Below are 20,232 nucleotides of genomic sequence, written 5' to 3' on the forward strand. Positions count from 1 at the left end.
TGGAGGTTTTGAAGTTGGTTTTTTGGCTCAGAAGTTGCTGGTTTTGTTGCTGTGCTTCAAGGGTAAGGTTTTACCCTCTTTAAAGCATTGTTTAATTACATGGTTTGGCCACCTTTGCATGCTATTTTGGTTAAGTTATCAACTGCAAAAACCTTTATTTTTAAGTGTTAAAAAAGGTAGTTTGAGGTCTCTTTAGATATGGAGGTGATCCACTCTTGTTTGTTGCTTATTTGCTAAGTTTCTTGCCATCTTTTAAAGCCTTTAAACCAATCTTTTCTTGGCCTTTAAACCACTGAATTCTAGAGGAATTTCAGTGGTGGAAAGGTGGTTTTGGAGTCCAAAATAGGAGGGGGTGGTCCCCCCTCTTCATCTCTTGTTTACATGTGTTGATGGCCTACAAAGTGAGCATGCTTTTCTACCCTTTTGAAGCTTGGTCTAAGCATGTTTTTGCTACTGATTTGCCATGTTATAACTCTGTTTTTGGCTGGTTTGGTCACCGCTTGCATGCTTCTTGCACTTGTAGTGTAATCTTGCTTACTAGCCTAGCATGTGTGATGATTTAGCCTATCATTCTACCATGAATTAGCTTGATTCCAGCATGCTTTTGGCTTTGATTTAGCATGCTTGAGGACTATTTTGAGTGGTCTCGGTCCTTTGAGGCTTGCCTTGTATGCCTATAGTGAGAATGCCTTAGCTAGCTTTGAGTTTTAGGCCCTCTTGCATGCTTTACTTGTGATGTTTGCATGCCTTAGTATCATTTCTCATGTGATTTCAGAGCATATACTTGTGTCATACTCTTACGTATATCACTTTTTAAATGTGTTTGAGAGTTGAGTCTTATGCCTTATTTATGAGCCAATACATGAGCATGTTTTTCTTGCTTGTCATGCTATCTTCTCAGCTCATTTCTACCACTGTTTTGGCCTGCTATAGCTCTGTTTTGGGCTGGTTTAATCATTCGAGCATTGTATTGCATGTCTCTAGTGTTGTGTCCTTCACTAGTTTCATCGTTTTAGTTCTAAACATTGTATACATGAGGTGTTTGCATGCTATGGTCTTATTTGTCATGCCATTTCAGTGCTAAAAGCACCTGCAATCCCCCCCATTTCTTCATTTTTCCTTTTGTTTAAGGATTGTTTGGCCTTAAGTTTGTGTTTAAACATGAGGTAGGGTTTATGCCCAAATTGTTTTAATCCTCTTTTGAGGATTCCTCCTAGTCAAAGGCATGATCCCTCTCATGTCCTAAACCACTGTTTGGTCGGCCCCTCCCATTAGAGGACTTTCACAATTAGACTAACCGGTTAAAGAATTAAGTGGTAATCTAAAATGTGTGAACAAGAATTGGACCAAGTAAAACATGACTAAGATAAGCATGTTGTTGCATTGCATGTGTTTGGATCGAAAGTTAATCCAAACGCAAGGAATGTAGCACGTTTCATACTCAAAGTGATGAAACGTGCTGCGTTTCTTGGTCGTTGTCACCCTTGATCATGCATGATAGGGTGATGACACTTAGAGTCTTATGTGTGCATTCACTAACATTGTACAAGCCTGATTCTTTGGTCATCATGCATTGAGATGCGTGGTTTGTGGCTTGAGAGCCGAGTACTATGCTCTTTTGAGCTTGAAACATGATTAGGAGGGTAGTTGCACACACATTTCCTTGCAAATGCATTGACATGCCTCTGTTTGTGCTCTGTTGCAGCAAAAGGAGAAATTTCAGGAATCAGTTGCCGACCAACCACATGCCCTAGCCGACCGGCCACCCAAGCCAGCCGACCGGCCATCATTACTGGCCCATGGCCACCATCTCTGGCCGATGAGCCCTCAGAATGTTCTTGAGATCAGACAGAAGCAGTTTGGAAGCTGGCACAATTTTCAGAGGTCTAAAAGAGTGCAAACAAATGCATTTTGAGGCAAGGCGGTGGATTTTCGGGGCGAAGCCAACCGAGCATGCATATCCCCCTCGTTTCCCGAGGTCGTTCATGCCAATTGCTTAGCTAATTAGTTTATTAGCTTAGTCATTTTGTAATTAATTGGTTAAGCATTTAATTAATTAGTTCGGTTTGTAATTAATTAGCTTAGATTAGCTAGTTATTCAATTTCAATTGTGTTGTAATTAATTAGCTAAGTTAGTTAATTAGTTAGTAGATTAGCTTAGCTTTTATTCATTTGGACCCTCCGTCGAGAGGACAAATGTTGTAATAAGGGTGCGTGTGTGTGCATGTCTTCCAATCCCTACTTCTTTCTCCCTTTTACTTATCAGCTTTTGATGGTTAGTTTAGGACATGTTCAATTAGCATCCTTATGCTTCGCATGTTTGCATCATTCATTTGTATTGCATGCACCGGGCTCGGCGCATCATACAAACTGCATCGTATTTCAATACACTTACTTGAATACGTGTTTCAAAGCATGTTATTGAGTGCTGCATTCATATGCCATTTTAGATAGCCGAGCCTATTTTAATTGCATATTGCATGTGTTGCATTAGGCATCTAGCATAGTTAGGATTCATGTATTGTTTCTAACTAGCTTTCTGTTTTGGCTCGGAGTACACTGTATGTGTTTACGCTTTAGCATACTTGCATGAGTGTGAGTGTTGCCATGATAGCATACTTGCCATGAGGTTATTTGCTTATATGATTAACTGCATGAATGCCTGTGGATGAAGGCTTGATTGTTTGAATTGTGACAACTCGATGATTGTGAGTTTTAAGCCCACTTTGCGAAGTGGCAAAATCATGTTTTCAAGCCCACTTGAGGGTGGCAAATCCGCGTTTTAGCCTACTTGCGAGTAGTTCTTTCAAACCATTTTCAAAAAACAAACATTAATTGAATTGTTCTAATTCTCGTGATTTTAGTCTATACTTGTATGTTGTGCGCATCACCTAGTAAAGTTAGATTAATAATCGGAATAAAAATACATGAGGTTTATAAAACAACATATCATGTTAGTAGAGGCCGATCTTTGATCGGGTGAGCGGGGGTGCTTATGTTATGACCTTCCCCTCTCATACCCGAGTTCTCGAGCCGAGGCAACTTTGGTGATGACAGACACGTGGCCTTAGGCACGAGTCAGGGTTTCCTAAATTTCCCAAAATAAAATATTTAGGTGGCGACTCTGTAATCTGGAAAAGCAGTCCATGTTTGGCGTTTTTTGATTCAAAATTGATTTTTCAAAACCAATTGCCAGATTTGGACTCTTTGGTGATTTATCAGTCTTACATTGCACTTTGCGAGATTAGATTCAGAACCGTGACAGGAGCCCGAACTGTAGAAGCTAGAACCCAATTCACGCCCTCTCCGAAAGGGGGGTGCGCGGAGGAGAGTTCGGGCGGTCTGCAGTATCAGTATATGTATATAGTTTGTTCATGTGTATATGTATATGTGGTATGTATATAAATCCAATAATTTCAAAAACAAAAAAAATAAAAGAAAAAAAGAAAAAAAAATCAAAATCAAAATCAAAATCAAAATCAAAAATACAAAAAAAAATCAAAAATTCAAAAAGAAATTTTCAATAAAATCAAAATACAAAAAATCAAAAATAAATAAAAAAAACAGAGAAAAAATCAAAATAAAAAAAAAAACAAAGAGAAAATTTTGAAAAAAAAAAAAGAAAAAAAAAATCAGTTTGTGTATTCATCTGTTGTACATCCATCATTTTATTGTTGTGCATCTATCATATCACATTGCATATAGTATGTCTCATATTACCTCTTCGTGTTTTTGTAATCACTATCATACTCGCACAAACTATTACATCTATCATTTGTGGTTACAATTGTCACAGTGTTGCATCTTTTGGTTACAATCCATTCATATCACTTACAATTATTCAAACATTTGGTTATAACTTTTCTCTTTTACCCAGTTGAAACCCATCCTCCATTTCGTATTGAGGTACGGTCTAAGTCTCGCATGTTGGTTAAGACTCATTTCTCTTTTCTTGGTTGAAATCAATCCCTTATGTCGTATTAAGGTACGATTTGGGTCTTGCTTGTTGATTAAGACCATTTTTCCCCCTCTCATGATTTCAGCATGGTTGGAGTCTGTTCTTCTTCTCACGATTACAACGTGGTTAGAGTGTGTCCTTTTTCACACGAATTTCAGTATGTTTGGAATGCGTTCTTCCTCATCTCACGATTCCAACATGATTGGAGTATGTTCCTCTTCTCACGATTTCAGCATGGTTAGAGTGTATTCATCTTCTCACGATTACAGCATGGTTAGAGTGTGTCGTTCCTCATACAATTTCAACGTGTTTGGAATGTGTTCTTCCTTCTCTCACAATTCCAGCATGATTTGAGTTTGTTCGTTCTTTTATGATTTCAGAATGGTTGGAGTGTGTTTCTCTTCTCGTGATTACAGCATGGTTAGAGTATGTCGTTCCTCACACGATTTTAGTGTGTTTGGAATGTGTTCTTCCTCCTTTCATAATTCCAGCATGATTGGAGTATGTTCCTCCTCTCATGATTTTAGCATAGTTGGATGTGTTCTTCCTCACACGATTTCAGTGTGTTTGGAATGTGTTTTTCATCCTCTCACAATTCTAGTGTGATTGGAGTCTGTTCCTCCTCTCATAATTTCAGTATAGTTGGAATCTGTTCCTCTTCTCATGATTATAGCGTGGTTAGAGTGTGTCCTTCCTCACACAATTTCAGCGTGTTTGGAACGTGTTCTTTCTCTTCTCATGATTTCTGCATGGTTGGAGTGTGTTTCTCTTCTCATGATTACAGTGTGGTCAGAATGTGTCCTTCCTCACACAATTTTAACATATTTGGAATGTGTTCTTCCTCCTCTCATAATTTTAGTATGCTTGGAGTGTGTTCCTCTTCCCATGATTACATTGTGGTTAGAGTGTGTCCTTCCTCACACGATTTTAGCATGTTTGGAATGTGTTCTTCCTCCTCTCATGATTTCAGCATTGTTGGGGTGTGTTCTTCTTCTCACAATTACAACGTGGTTAGTGTATGTCATTCCTCACACGATTTCAGCATGTTTGGAATGTGTTCTTCATCCTCTCACGATTCCAGCATGATTGGAGTTTGTTCCTCCTCTCATGATTTCAACATGGTTGGAGTGTGTTCCTCTTCTTACGATTACAGCATGGTTAGAGTACATCATTCCTCACACGATTTCAACGTGTTTGAAATGTGTTCTTCCTCCTCTCACGATTCTATCGTGATTGGAGTTTGTTCCTTCTCTCATGATTTCAGCATGGGTGGAGTGTGTTCCTCTTCTCACGATTATCGTGTGGTTAGAGTGTGTCATTCCTCACACAATTCCAGCATGCTTGGAATGTGTTCTTCCTCCTCTCATGATTTCAACATGGTTAGAGTGTATTTCTCTTCTCATGATTACAACATGGTTAGAGTATAGTCCACCTTTCACGACTGCAGCATGGTTATAGTATATTTCTCCTCATACAATTTTAGCATGTTTGGATTTCCATTTCTTGCATTCATGTAGAAAACATGTTAGCATCAATCATGTAGAAAACATGATTGAACAATATTATTTACTGTACTCACATCAGTTAGTATGCATCGTGTTGTTTCCTTATTTCATATGCCATCTTTTCAACTTTATGATCATTACATTGCATTGCATGAATCATGAATTTTAAAAGCAATCAGCTTCGCAAAGCGAGTAAGTCTAACTTTCAAAATTATATTTCGAGCATGTCATTTGCATCTTGCCGCTAAACTACACTGGTTCAATTCCTTGCAAAGGGATACGTATGCAACCCTCAGGTTCAACCAATTTCGTCTGCATCTTGTTTGCTTTCCTAAGTCTTAGAGCGTTGTCAATAGGGTCATCTTCATGCTTTGACATTCACTCACGTCATGAAATGACTTCAAGCTCTATCAAAGAGGGGCAACTGTAGACACCCCATTTTGACCGGCCTTAATACTTTGGCGCTTTCTTTTGATCACCTAATGATGAAAATTAGAATATGCTATTTTATGAATTTCTCAGCAAAAAAGTCAGGTTTAAGCTTTAATTCCATCCTTACACCCGTTTTGGCCAAATTATTTTAGACCTATTAAAAAAAATTCTATATTTTTTCTTGTTTGGAAAATTTAGCAATTTTGCTAAAATTGGCTCTTTAAAAAATGAATGGGTTGCTTTGGCTCTTCAAAAAATGAATGGGTTTTGGCTCTTCAAAATTGGCTTTTCAAAAAAAGGAAGGGGCATTGGCCATTCAAAATTGGCTCTCAAAAAGATGAAAAAGTTTTGGCTTTTCAAAATTGACTCCTCAAAAATTGAAGGGGTCCTAGGTCTTGGCCTATATATAGAAGACCATTAGAGCTATGAAAGGAAAAAGGTGGAAAATTTTGATTTAAGAGAGGTCTAAGTTTGGATCAAAGAAAGAGTTTGTTTTGTCAAAACTGAGAAAAGATATAAAGTGAGATATAAACCTCCATCTTCTTACCTTTCACTAATATCCATTGACATACCACCCAAAATTTCACTAAAGCTAAAAACTTGATTTTCTTGTTGAGCTTTCAAAAATATATTCTATAACCTTGAGGGTGATTAAGAGGAAGTTTGGAAATCAAGAAGTTCAAGCTTTCTTTGGAAAGTGAAATTTCAATTCTTTCATTTTCGATTTCAAATTCATTTTTTTTTTTTTTTGTTTCATATTGTTTTATTTTAATCTAACCGGAAGCAGTTGTCAATTCTTTCATTTTCTTACACTTTCTTTTAAGTTGTATGTTTGTTTTATTGTAATCTAACCGGAAGTGGTTAGTTGAGCCACCTATATATTCCTTATTTGTTCTTTTCTCGGTATTGCAATAAAACAAGTTTTGCTAGGCTAAGTTGGTTGGCCGACCTATTTGGCCGGCTGGTTAGCTTTTTTTGGACAAAATGGAGTAGTCTTTTGGTGTTGAACATACCAATTTTTGGTGGCCTCCAAGGCGCATGAAGCTTCTATTTTGTTTTCATTTGAGTGTTTTTTTTTTTTTTTTTTTGTAATATCTTTGGCCTCCCTCTTTCATTCAATTTGTAATTATTTATTCAAAGTATTGTAATAATTTCCCGCCCTATTTTTTCTATTCCGTTCTTTATTTGCTTTCCTTATTTGTGAATAAATATTATATTTTGCTTTTCATCATGTCCATATTTTGCATCCATGTTTCATGCATCTTGATTAGGCTACATTTGCATTTGTGGATTTAAGCAATTCGTATGTGATTTTGTGCGCTAACTCATATTCTTGAGATGATTCACATGTTATATATTAGAAGCCAAATCTTTAGTTACATTTCATGAGTGAATTGTATTAGGATTCTGTATATAAGATCATGCATATTTCGTTAAGTTTGTTTTGTAACTGTTTGCGGGACGTCGGTAAACATGTAAGTTTTTATGTTTTAGCATCCTACTTGTGTGTATTTTTTCTTATTATGTTTAGCATCCTACCATGAGTCTACTTGCTTACTTGATATAACTGTATGAATGCCGGTGGATGAAGGTTGTATCGCTTAATTTGGAATGATATTGATTTTCATATTTGTAAACTCAATTTCTTTGGATTGTATAGTTTCAAAACTTTTTCAAAACACATAAAATCAAATTCTTCTAAAATGAATGACATAGTCTATACTTGTACGTTTCACATAGTAAATTTTAGGATTTATTGGATAATCGGAATATGAACATATAAAGTAAGTAAAAATCATATCATGGTTTAGTAGAGGCTGATCTTTGATCAGGTGAGTTGGGGTACTCAATTAATAACATTCCCCTCTCATACCTAAGGTTTTGAGCTAAGCATCTTTGGTTACGATGAACAGTGGCCTTGGCACGAGTCACAGGTTTCCTAATTTTCCTAAAATATTAGGTGGCGATTCTAAGATCATGTAATGTAGTCCATTTTTGGCAAATGTTCCTGCAATAAACCAGATTTTCTAACTATTTAACACAGACGAATACCCCCGAGCGATGTTACAATATTTCTATATATCCATTACAAACAAACGTGAATAGAAAAAAAGATTATTTACTAATTCAATTCAATAACTAATCATATATTTTTAATTTCCTCGCCATTAATTCTCTTTAGTCAAACAGGACCTCTATGTTAAAAAACAAGTAAACCAGTGAAACCCAAACTATTGTTTCATCATAAATTATTGTTCTTCACAGAATCAAGAGAGAATTGCCCTCTCACTGGATTGAGGGGGGGGGGAGGCAGGTGGGTTTTTATTGTGTAAAAAGAAAAAAAAAATCAAAATTTAAATTTAGGAATAGAATGTCAGAACTTATGAAGTATGGCTAGTTATAGGGTACTAGTATTTTGTATGATACTTTTATATATGTATCAGATATATGAAATACATATTTAAGTTTTTTTTTTTTAATTTTTGTCATACTTGAGACATATTTAATATATACCCACTTCAGTCAAAATAGTATTTCTTCTAATATAAATGTCAAATTAGTTTCATTGGACTCTTTTATTAGTATGTTTAACATAATTTTAAAATTAAGCTATTCCTCAGTCGAAATAGTATTTCTTCTAATATAAAAGTAAAATTAGTTCTATTGAATTTTATTATTATCATTATGTTAGTATGATTTTAAAATTAAATTATGATTTGTAAGTTATTTAATGCAATGACATTTAATTTTAGTTTATACAATTGCTTTTAACATTAAAGCCTATTTTGACAACACCACATTTTAGTTAAAAAAATCAAAAAGTCTCTACCAAAAAAAATAAAAAAATAAAGAAAAAATTAACCATTTTCTCTACTTTTTTACACTTCATTTCTTAAAAAACTGAAAGTCACTAAAAAATCAATTTTCAAAAAAGCTCTATCAGGTTGGCAAGTGAGGTTTTCAGCTAAAAAGTCAAAAAATACTCTAAGGTGTCGCATCACTCTCTCTATTTTTTGCACATCTTTTCGTAAAAATATATATATATATAAATCAAGTAAAATAGCCAATTGCCAAACAGGGATGTGAATTATAGGTTAGATTTTGTTGGATTATTGGCTCAATGTCTATTGCCAACACTACAAGAATTAACACTTTTGGCAACAAAAAAATTGGTCGCTAAAAGTCGATTTTTGGTAGGCAAAAGTTATCCGCGACCAATTTTTGTTGTCGCTAGTTTGGTCGCCAATTGAGGGTCGGCAAAAGTAATTCGCGACCAAAATTTTCGTTGGTCGGGAAAAGTTGGATTTGCCGACTAAATTTTTGGTCGCTAAATATATCATTACTGCGACTAATCTATTTTGTCGCAAAAACATTTTGGTCGCGAAAAGTCGCCTTTTGCCGACCAAATATCTTAGTCGCCAATTGTCACATTCCACAACCAATAATTTTGGTTGCCAATTAGCACATTCAACGACCAAATTTTTTGTCGTCAAAAATTTTTTTGTCGCCAATTGTGACAATTGACGACAAAAAATTTTGGTCGCCAATTGTGACATTTCGCAACCAATAATTTTGGTCGCCAATAGTCTCATTCTGCGACCAAAATTTGTTTGGTCGCCAATTGTGACATTTTGCGACCAAAAAACTGTCACCAATTGTGACATTCTGCGACCAAAATTTGTTTGGTCGCCAAATGTCATATTTCGTGACTAATCACTTGGTCGCCAATTGTGACATTCTGCGACCAAAATTTTTTTGGTCGCCAATTGTGACATTTCGCGACTAATCAATTGGTCGCCAAAACTATAAAAACAAAACCAAATTTTGGTCGCCAACATCCAACAAAATAAACCTGTAATTTATAATAATCCATCCAATTTATTCAATATAATCTGTAAAAAGAAGAAATCATTCAAACCAACAAATAAGTTGAATCATCAACATTCAACAAAATACATATATCAACCATTTTTGAACCTCTTTAATTAAAGTCAGCAACTATTATAAGTTTACAGCCACAAATAATTCGAAACTACATATTTCATCTAGCATAAAATTTAAAACATAACAAGTACTTGTTATTATGTTTGAAATTTTTATCCATGTACATCAACCCAAAAAAATAACTACTAGTCTACCAAATATTTTCTATACACACCCATCAAAAAATATAACTAGTAGTGTATCCAAAAATATAACTACTAGTCTACCCTAATATTTTCCATATATATCTATACAAAAATATATAATCCTTCCAAAAATGCAAAAAGTGCCAATTTGTCCTGTACAATTTAGCTTTGTGCACGAGTTCATCCATCTATACCAAAGAAAAAGATAAATAATGTTAGTTAAAATTGGACAAATAATGAAAAATGTCCATGAAAAGCAAAGGTCACATTAGCAAATTAAATGACTACCATTATCAAATTGTAAATAAAACAATAGAGAGGAGCTAATTCAGAGCAGTTTTGGACCCTAAACGCCCCGGTTTTGCCTACTTTGTCACACTTTTATGTCCTACATAACTAATAATGCGTCCTATCGAAGCATTGCTTTCTTTCACAAGTTTGTTTGATCTAGGCCGAGGTGACCACTACGATCTCGGGTTGTTTCCAGGCTATTTCCAACTATTTGTCCCAACCGGCTCGTTTTTTGCCTTCTCTATCACATTTTGGTTTCCATGGAACAGTCAAAAATTCTTGTTTAACTATTCATCCTTGGATCAGTGGAACATTACAATGTTTGAAGTTTCTATACTAGTCAACATAAACTAAAATGTAAATTCCATCTTTTAAATATTGAACTAAATTAGTTTAAAGACAATCATTTCTCTATGATATTCTCATCAAACGTTTATTTGCCTTTACTTTGAACATAAATATAATCAAATATGGTTTAACACACTTACCAATTACCATGACTATCTATTGTCGAGAATTTGGTGGATTATGATTTTCCAAAACTTGCGCCAACATGCTCTGAAGTCCAAAAAGCTGCCGCTGCATCTCTTCACGTTGTCTTGTATTCTCTGCCTCTTTCATTTGTAAAAAAGCTACAAAAAAAATTAAATTAAAATTTAAAAAAAAAAGATACTAAATATCACTACTGAATGAATAGCAGAGAGAGAGTGGTTGAGAGATGACTATCAGTTTCACTTACTTGCCGACAAAATTAACATACTAAATATGCACTAGTTCATTTTGATGACAAGAAAAGATTATACTAAATATGCACTAGTTCATTTTGATGACGATGAGCTGTAGAGTGTGTAGAGATGGCTTGGGATTCTTTTGGTTTTTGCTTCATGGCTTCAATCCGTTCTAAGATATCTACAACTTCTTTCATGGGGGGGCGTTTTCTAGGTTCTGATTCCAGGCACTGTATAGTGAGTTGAGCAGCAATCAACGCTACCTTTGAAGAATATTGCCCTTCTATCTGCACATCCATAATTGATTTCAGCTTCCTTTTGTTGGAGAGAAAGGGCTTTGTCCAATCAATCAGATTATGCTGCCCACTGGGGCGTTTGGAATCAAGTGCCCGCAAACCTGTCAGCATTTCCAGCAGCACAACACTGAAACCGTACACGTCGCTCTTCACATATAAATGACCTGTTGAAAATTTGAACTAATTCATTTTACCATAAGGGACGGGTTTTTTTATTTTTTATTTTTCGACCTAGATCATATGAACTATCGACCAAATAAAACATATAAGCAGGAACCTTTGCCTTTCATGTGCTTGTTCATAGAAGATGTCTTTTGGGAATAATTTCTATGGTTCAATTCTCTAAACATTTTAACAAAAAAGGATTCTTATTTACCTGTTGCAACATATTCTGGAGCAGCATAACCATATGTGCCCATAACTCGTGTTGTCACATGCGATTCTCCACCTGAGGGCCCCAATTTCGCCAAGCCAAAATTTGAGATTTTTGCATTGTAGTTCTGTAAAAAGAAAACAAAACACACAAAAGCTTTCAGAATAATTGTTTTCCATGTTTGCCCCATTTTATCGTAGGTCATGTTTGTTTCAATGGAAAATGCACAGGATGAATCTCATTACATGAATGCCGTTAGAGGAAATATCTATCTACATGATTGTGATGTTGATACACCACTTGTTTTGTTGAATGATTTAAAAAGATGAAATGGCAGTCCCTGTATTCTAGATAAGTGCTCAAGTCACTCTCCCAAGTCTTGAGACCTTATTATAGACCTTGTCATTAAGAAAACACAGATAACAAGTACTGGCCATAATTCACGATTCGTTCCTCACTAGGAGGAGGTCACAAGTTTGACATTCCCTCCCCCTCTAATTGATACAAATTTTTGCAAAAAAAAAATATATGGATACCTAGGGGTAAGCCAAGCTTAAAACCCAGGTTCGAGCCCCGGGATCAACTTCCCCTCCCCTTCCCCCGCCCAAAAAAAAAATGTACTCAACTCTTTTCTTACATTCCCTTGTCACTCAAACAGAGGACACACATTCCATTCCAAGATAGTCACCATATTCAAAGTTCCTTTTCCTACTTATTCTTATTGTCAGTGCCTTTTCAGAACACAAGTATAAAATCCAACTCATTAACTTACGAGGCACGATCATATAAATTCTCACCCCATCAAGCAGTATATTAGATGCTTTGAAGTCCCTGTAAATGACTTTCTTGTCTGATGTGTGCAAGCAAGCAAGGCCCTGTGCTGCACCAATGGCTATTTTGAGCCGTATGTCCCAAGAAAGTGGCTCAACAGCAGAACTCCCTGCACAACCAAAAAAATCCAGCAATCAATTCAATGCAATATAACCATGGACAGCTAGTTTTTATTTTATTTTCTTTTCTTTTCTTTTGTTCTTTGCTAAAGTTCTTACGTCTGAAAAGATGGTAAAAACAACATTGCATGGGTGAGAAAAGAAATCTCAAAGCACCAACTTCCAACACCAGTGCTGGCATGGTGGAGGCCAGCCAAAACAGTGATCACCATCCTTTTTAGGTGAACCTTATTGATTGAGTTCGAAAGCACCACGCATGTGCATATGACTCAGTGGTGGTGCTATGAGAGTAATGAATAATTTTCCAAGAGAATAAATATAAGGGTGATTAAGAGACGGATGTTATTGGATATAACAAACCTCCACACTTATAGCCAACAGGACGGTCAGAGAGGTTGCAGCGTTTGGGAATGGTTATGGCAATTTCAGGGTTGACTCCAGAGTTTTTAGTAGTGTTGGAAAGCATAACAGCGCAAAGGCATCCAGGGTTCTGGCCCAACTTCTTCACCTGAAGGCAGCAAGCACTAGAAGGTGTAGCATTTTCATCCTTTGCTGCTGATGCACAAGGAATCAACTTGAAAGCTTCTGTGTCTGGAGAAGCCTTTCCACATTCACCAGCCCCATTAACCCCTCCAAGCTCTGCAATGCCTAGAAACAAAAGAAACCCCAGAACACAAATGTACTTCTTTGGAGCTTCCATTTCTTTTACTACTGTGTGTGTGTGTGTGTGTGTAGCTCAAACTCTTTGCAACTCCATGGGCTTTATAGAAAAAGATGACTGGATTACCAACTAGCAAGTAGGATCAACATAGTTGGTGGGTACACAAGAAAACCCAAGGCGCAAAAAAGCCCAAGGCTTGCGCCTTGAGGGCTTTTTTTATTTTTTTTTATTTTTATTGTTATTTTGATTGGTTTTGTTTAAAATCTAACCATTGATTAAACATGATGCAACTATAAAAGATCCACACTCTTAAGTACACATGCCAATACATTGGGCATTCAGCCACAAATCAACAATAGAAGAAAAATTTGTCTTAATTTCTAATCTCTAAAGAACACTTTACTACTGCCTGCTTTCGTTATCGAGTCCAGCAGCTCCAAAAAATCTTCTTCACGTTGCTATCTTCTTCTTCTTACATTTCTCTCTCATTCTTTTCTCTTCTCTTCTTCTCTACATCGTTGTCTTCTCCACTTCTCTTATCTACGTTTCTTCTTCTCTACATTGTTTTCTCGTACAAGGTACGCCTCACTTCGGTAAAACCTGCACCTCACCTTGTGTCTTGCGTCTTGCACCTGGGCCCCAAGAGACCTTGGCACCTCGGTGCGCCTATCGCTTTTAATAACATTGGTAGCCAAAATTCAAGGAAGCTATCTAATGGTGTGCTTGACAGACAAATAAATGCAAATACCTGACTCATGACAGATTTCAATATGTCACATTATCAATAAGATCACAAGATTACAACATAATATTAACCAACAAATTCTTCCCTCTCAATGCGTACTCTTGGAAAGAAAAGAATTCAAGGAAAGTATCACGTAGAGGGCTAGATATATAAATGAGTTGAAGGTACCTCATCAAGCAAGTTACTCTTATCTCCAATCATGACTCAACTCTTCACTAAAGATTAGAGTAAAAATTTGAACAAAATTTTCAATGGATCTATAACATTATCACTATTAAACTTAAATTTTAAAATAAAATCTCATCTGTTCCTTGCAAATGGCTAATTAAATAATGCTACATGTCACCAAATAGTTAGAATTTGAGTTTGCAAAAGTATCTCCCTTTATTTGGGTAGAAAAATGATAAACTCAATTTGATATGAGTTTGAGACAAAATGGAGGCTAGAGAGTGGTTTGGAGTGTGTTCTTAATCAAATATGAACTTGAGTTATAATTTGAGCAAAGACAACATCTCCAGTCCTTATTTTTTACCCATATCAAATTTAAAAGGAATTATTATTAAGGCACTAGATGGCAAATTCATTACACTTGAGTTCATTAAATAAAAAATTTCTTCTCAAGTCTACATATGTATAATCCAGTCAAGAACACAACTAAAAAGTCATTTTTAACCATTCCTCCTACATTCTCCGACTAATGCCCCTAAACTAGAGGAACTAACAAAAGGCAAGCAACTAAGCAATCTAAACTAGGGGGAAAAAGTCCCAAAAATCAAATCTGCAAGACTGCAAGAAAATGTTCAAAACTCAAATCCACAATAATAGAACAATGTTCTTTTTTTTTTTGTGGTGTGGTTCTAATGTGTTTGGCAGTTGACAGATCAGACCTATATGAGCTCAATATATAGCACAAATCAATTGGATAGCACAAAAATCATAGGCCTCACATCACATAAGCAGAATTACCATGCACATGTATTATATGTAATCGATGCATATCAATCCTGGGAGTGGTTATGCTTGAAGAACTCAATGCTGAAGTAAACCATGTCATCCTACCCATTTATGGAAGTAGATAGAACAAGACAAAAAAGGTGTCCATAGAGAGATTTGTGTGATCCTTTCGCTCTACAAACCTGTTGAGAATCGGCAAGGAGAGAGAGAGAGAGAGAGAGAGAGAGAGAGAATGGGAAGGGATGGAGCATGGGCAAAAAAGACTCTTCAACCATATTTTTGACTGATGAATAACATGTCCATAATATAAAGATTGTAGCGGAAATTTTTTAATTTGATGAATTTAACTCGAATAAATTTGTCATTTATTGCCTTAACTCTAATAATCCCAATTTCAGTAAAATCTCTCCAACCTTGCCCAAACTTGTTTTCTTTACTCAAATCAAGAGACACTTTGATCTACGACTCCACCACTCACCAAGCTATTACCAAATTTCAGCTTGACCATTTTAGTACATTTTAGTATTCTATATTGAATGACACACTTGCCAAATCCACCTGTGAACGCAGGGGCCTAAGGGTGGCTTGTGGCCCCTGCTATGGTCACAAAAATTGTATTAATTCTTATTGTTTTAGTTCTTTCTGTATAATGCAAAGGGTGCCATCCCTCTGCCACTCACCAAGCTTTTACTTCACCAAATTTCAATTTGACGATTTTAGTACTCTATATCGAATGTCATCACTATTAAATCAAAATGAGTTACCAAAACACATCCAATTGTCACCACTATTAAATCAAAATGAGTTCTGAAAAGTTATGAAATTAGTGATGTTTGGTTATGATCCATTGATGTTTTTGCTTTATGTTATGAACTCAGTGGTATTTGATTAAAATGTAGTGTTGTATATGAACCAAATGAATTTATATGCACTTTTTTTAAGTGGTATTTGGTTAAAATCTTTATACTTTTAAAGCTCTAAGTAACATCATGTTTCATACAACATAAAAGTGTCCACAAAATCATATTTTCTTGCTTTTTAAAATTTTATTTGTAGATTTAATGATAATCTTTAATTTTTATGTTATTTTTTAGTTGAACTTAAATATAATATTTTCGTTCTAATGAAATGAGAAAAACTATGGTACATATGCACCTTATAACTAAAGAAGAAAATAACATACCTTCATACTTTACGAGCTATAACTAAAAAAAAAAGTTATAACCAAACAACACGAGTCATAACTAAAATAAAATCAAAACTAAAGAAAAAAATTAATCATAACTAAAACAGGAAATGGCATAACTTAGGAGTGCTTGTGATAGGGGATGTTTATAGTAGAATTTCCTGAATGAAATAATTATGATTTTATTGTCAATTTTGAATAAAACTATCAGTGAGAGTTAAGATCAAAAACCATATAAATTATAATCAAAATAACATCACATTATGTCATGTAACAAACACCATAATGAGTGATCTGGTACACAGGTGTGTATTATAAAACTTTCATTAAAATTAAAATGGAAAAAAATGCATATATCTGAAGCAATCTAAGAAAGGAACATAGAAAGGAAACTAGTTCCTTACACTTAAAAAGCTGATTCAGGGGAGAGACTGAGAGACTCTCTTTTCTCTCTCACTCATTTTGTGCCTCTGTCTGAACTGAACAGAGACTGCATATCCTTGCTCCGTCCGGTTATTCTGAAGGCATATTTACCTATATATATAAATCTTGTGTATATATCTGTCCAGGTATATATATATATATATATATGTACACAAGCATAGATACACATACACATCAACTATATTAAATTTGTTAATGCATAAATTAGTAAAATATGTCCAGACAGCCAGCCCTTCAGTTATGTACACTACAACAGACAGACAGAACAGGCACTACAGCAGACACACAGCACAGAACACACTCTAAATCAAATGCACCAAAACATAACAACAAGCAGGGCAGCAGTTCACAAGTTAATATTAGACCAAACTCTTCTTCAATAAAGAGGAGCTTGGAGCTAGCACAAGCTCCAAGCTTTAGTTGGTGAGAAACCAACAAACAAAGCGAAGCAACAGAACCAACAAACAAATCAGCCAATAGCCACTGCTGAGCACAATCAGACCAACAAGGGGCAGCCAAGAGTTGAAAATCAGCAGAGTAAAAGAGCTGATTCTACATACATGAACAACATTTGAGTTTTAAATAAATAAATTACACTATTAATTTGGAAAACATACAACATATCTCATCAATTTCATATAATTAGACTAAACACATTTAATGTATGTCGAGAATTTAGTTCAAGTAGCCCAACAAAAGCAGCCAGCTACACTCAATGGAAGACTAATTCCAAGAATATTGGCAAACTAACAGATCAGCAACACTATTAGCAGACTGGCAGACAATTAGCAAGACTAACAGCTTCAACCCTCACAAAATATAGAAACATTCCACTTACCTTGGTACTTTTTTTCCACACAGTTACAATCACAATACTATTTGTTCTCAATCCTCCTTGTGGCCTTTTAGTTTTGCTGATTTTAGCAGATGTATCAATATTGGGGTCTGTAGGGGCCTGGGAGGGTTAGGCTCTGTGTGGGAAAGAGGCTCAGAGGAAGGATAGGGAAGTGAACATAGAGATGACAGTTTGAATGGGGGAAACACTAAAAAAAAAGTCTAACCTATCAACTAGATTGCCTTTGGAGTCTTAGATCCCAGCACTAGGACAACCCTAAATGATGCTCTCTCTCTCTCTCTCTCTCTCTCTCTCTCTATGTAATATTTTTTTATATGAGATAACTTTTTTGTGCCAAACAACCTACTATTATGGAAATCATTACCCCATTTGCTTTTGTTTTTCGAGCACTTGATGAGCACCCATTTGAATTTAGCAGCTAATTTTGAAAATTACATCATTAAAATTGTTTTTTTACTAATTACTTTAATGCTTCATATGTTGATTTCTCATCTCAACTATTTATTTAGTGTCCATCCCAATTATTGGTGTTGGCTAATAGTTTCTCTTTCCTTTCTTTCTTTTATATATTACGATTATTATTATTTGTTAACCCATGCAATCATTTCCTAAAAGTCACAGCTTCACAGCCGAAAAAACATATATGCTAATTACTTTATAAGTGTACAAAACTCCCACTCACAATAGAGAGAGTTTACAAGAGGTAAATAGGAAATATGCATATAGTGTTTTATCTTCATTACAGTTAATTTGCTGGTATCATGTTTCGTATCATTTGTTTTTGAACTAAGAAATGAAGATTGACACATAAAATAAAAATAAAAAACAACCAATCAAGAGCACGAGATTATGAATGGCTATGAAAAATACAAATAAATAAATATGTCAAATCCGGGATAAAGCATGACAAAATGGTCTAAGTTGAACTCCTACTTATGAGGCAAAATAAATAATAACTATATATCTTGTCTAGATGTCCCAAATGAGATGTAAAGTAATGGCTCATAATATATATATATTAAATCTTGCTACAATTGTCTTCCCAAAGCTCTTAATGAGACGCATAACCCAACCTTTTTCTCGGATCCAAAAGAGAGCTACATAATAATAATACCTTTGAAAATAATTGGCAAAGGTAGCTAGGATTTTTATGTTAGTTTTGTTTTGTGTTGTGATTTTTATGTTAGGGTTGGAAATTGGATTTTGTTTTATAATTTTCGATAGTTATGATGTCTTGCAGATCTAAAATGGATGTTGGGATTGTTGTTTGGTTGCCGGCTCCTAATGGCAGTGGAACGGTGGTGGGTTGGTGGCTCTGTTTGTGAGTGAGGAAGGAAATGAAAGAAAGGGGAGAATAAAATGTCTATTTTGCCCTTGATAACCAATCACATGACATGCTAATTTTCCATCCAATGTTTCTTAACCTAAATTTTTAGTTGGACCAAAATGACACATAATTCAATATCTAGGATTAAAAGTCAGTCAATTAAAACTACAGAGAGCAAACTACAAGGACTACTTGCGCGTAATTTATCCTTTTTATTTTGTTGTTTTTGAAGTTTGAAAAGTCTCATTGCTTTTATATTGTTTTCATTTTTTGTTTCCTACGGAAAAATGGAATTGCAAATTTAGAAAACAATTTGCAAGCCTTTCTTAGCAATTATAGGATGAACAATATAAAAACTTGATAAGTAGTTCAAGGGCTGAAAACTTAAAGCTTCAAAACATCTTGTACATATCAACATTGAAGATGAAAGATAAACATATACATATTCTACCCTTTTCGACATGATTGTGTCAGGATTAGGGTATTAAACTAAAAAACATAAGACCCCATATGTTTAGGATTTGTCTCCTAATTTTGTAATGTCTCACATTTGATTCACCAATAAGGGGATTAGTTGTGCAGACAGATTAATACTCCCTCAAAACCATGGGTTAAATTTCTCAGGGCCTTGGCATAATTAATTTCGCACGAGTACTCATCGGATTAACTTTCCTGCATCCCAACTCTTACTGAACATAGTACTGTAATTTCATAATATATATAAATCTATCCAACATCCCATGGTATGAAAAAAAATCGGATCCACGGTATTACTTAGACCATTATACTTTCCCTTAAGAGTAAACATGACTGTGAACTTGCTAGCACAATGGGAAAAGAAACTTCAAACTGAAAAATGATGAGCATATATGGTAAGTCCAACTTGGCTAAAATAAGATGTGCTACCCTGTCTCTTTTTAAAAATTCAACTCCAACTTCTAAAGGATGGTATATACGGTAAGTCCTTGTACAGCCTGTGCCTCATTTAAGGGTACTTAAAAAATCTCAGGAATAAATCCTATTAACCAACTAATTTGTTCGGAAATCAAATTACAAATAACTTACAAAAGCACCCAAAAAATTATATTCTCATTAAGTATATTTCCCAATATAAACAGGGATCCTTAAAGAAATAGGAGCAAAAAAACACTACAAGAACATCACAGATTGGGGGACTTCACAAACAATAACACGAAATCTTATAATCGACATATCCCAGTAGCAAACATCAACACAAACATTGACAGTGAGAGGGAGAAACAGGCCGAGACTGAGTTCATGAGAGTGACACAGAGGATTTATACCTGAAATTGATTTTAGGGCGAGTTGAAGATGCTCTGACAAATCGCGATGGTGAGGGCCCTGGTGGGTGAGACATTGTAGAACAAGACGAGTA

At 35.2% G+C, this 20,232-nt stretch overlaps 1 long non-coding RNA gene and 1 other non-coding gene across 2 annotated transcripts; both read right to left on the reverse strand.

The window, feature by feature from the left end:
• Positions 1-9,921: 9,921 nt before the first annotated feature.
• On the reverse strand, positions 9,922-12,134 carry LOC145814673 (uncharacterized). Its single transcript, XR_014358018.1, has 3 exons — positions 11,717-12,134; positions 10,805-11,504; positions 9,922-10,213 (listed from the first exon to the last, which is right to left on the reverse strand). It is a non-coding gene; the product is annotated as an uncharacterized LOC145814673 (long non-coding RNA).
• A 4,426-nt stretch (positions 12,135-16,560) lies between these two features.
• On the reverse strand, positions 16,561-16,738 carry LOC114263459 (small nucleolar RNA snoR138). Its single transcript, XR_003629632.2, has one exon. It is a non-coding gene; the product is annotated as a small nucleolar RNA snoR138 (small nucleolar RNA).
• Between the last annotated feature and the right edge of the window lie 3,494 nt (positions 16,739-20,232).

This window comes from Camellia sinensis, unplaced genomic scaffold, assembly GCF_055761805.1.
Source record: "Camellia sinensis isolate YWXY unplaced genomic scaffold, ASM5576180v1 Unanchor12, whole genome shotgun sequence".
Classification (NCBI taxonomy): domain Eukaryota; kingdom Viridiplantae; phylum Streptophyta; class Magnoliopsida; order Ericales; family Theaceae; genus Camellia; species Camellia sinensis.